This window comes from Cynara cardunculus, assembly GCF_001531365.2.
Source record: "Cynara cardunculus var. scolymus isolate 2C chromosome LG 3, CcrdV1, whole genome shotgun sequence".
NCBI classification, from domain to species: domain Eukaryota; kingdom Viridiplantae; phylum Streptophyta; class Magnoliopsida; order Asterales; family Asteraceae; genus Cynara; species Cynara cardunculus.
Window position 1 is genome coordinate 21,723,565 of NC_037530.1, and position 1,299 is coordinate 21,724,863.

Genomic DNA, 1,299 nt, shown 5'->3' on the forward strand with positions numbered 1-1,299 from the left:
AGGATTCTCTTCATAATCTGAGGCAGTTTCATGCTCAGATTCTAAATCAGATAGGGCCTCTTCTTCAGAGTATGATGTGAGAAGATCTTCATCAGTTATGAATGAACTTGAGATAATTTGATTTATGCTTGAAGGCTCTGTGACAAAACTTTTTTTACAAAGAGGCTCATTTTCAGAAACCTCTGGGAGATTAGAGTTAACATTTGTAGCTTCTGTGATGTGTTTTGGAAAAAATTSAAGAGCCTCTGAGGATAACTTTCTTTCAAGAGGACGAATTGTACACACAAAAGCAAATCTTCTTGGGTCTCTGGTTGTCCAAACTTAAAAATTCCTATCTGACTCTGTCTCATAAATTTCCTTGGAATGGAATCCTTCYTTTHWGAAGGTGAGAAAGAGTCAATATAGTCTTCAAAAGCTACATTCTCCATTATTAAAGGAGTTCTTGAGTCTGGAGCAACCAAAAGCCTTCGTCTTTTAAATATGGACTTAATATTTGGAATGTTACTTTTAAGATTCTTTGAAGATCTGAAGGTATTCTCAAGAGTTTTGTTAGATTTAAAACCTGGTTTGTTGTCAAATTCTGAGAAACCCATACCTCTTATCCCCATGTTAACTTTGATCTTTTTATAAACATTTTGAGCATCTTGAAACTTTCTAATCTTGAGCTCTCTGTCAAGAATATCTTGATGCAAAAACTCTCTTTCTTTTTGGAAGTAATMTTTGACAGAAGCAACATTGCATTTCTTATGCTCTACTTTCCTTAACTCATCAACCTTGTTCTTTAACTCYTTTTCAATTTTGGCAAACTTTTCTTTTGAGGACTTTTCAAAATTCACAAAGTTTGTTTGTGCCTCTTCGAACATTTTAAAAAATCTATTTCTTTCCTCTGTGAGAAGAGTGACTTCTTTCTCACAAAAGGAAAGTTTTTCTTTAAGCTTATAATGTTCTAAATGGCATAAATCAAGATTATCAATGATCTCTTTGTATAGATCAATTGATTCAGAAGAGTGAGAAGTGGAAACCTCTTGGTCATTTGAGTCAGAAAAGTCGGAGTCAATTTTTGCCATCTCACAGAAGATCTCATCCTCTGTGTCTGAGTCTTCCCATGCAAGAAGTCCCTTCTGAGCATTTTCGTCTGAGGATTCATCAGTGACTAACTCACTAGTTTGAGCTAGCAGAGACTTCTGTTGATAGTACTCAGCCTTCTTTTTGTAGAAGGCTGCATCTCTTGGACCCTTTTGAGGAGCCTTAGGCCCTTTTGACCAACACTCAGCAGCAAAGTGGCCTGGCTTACCACAT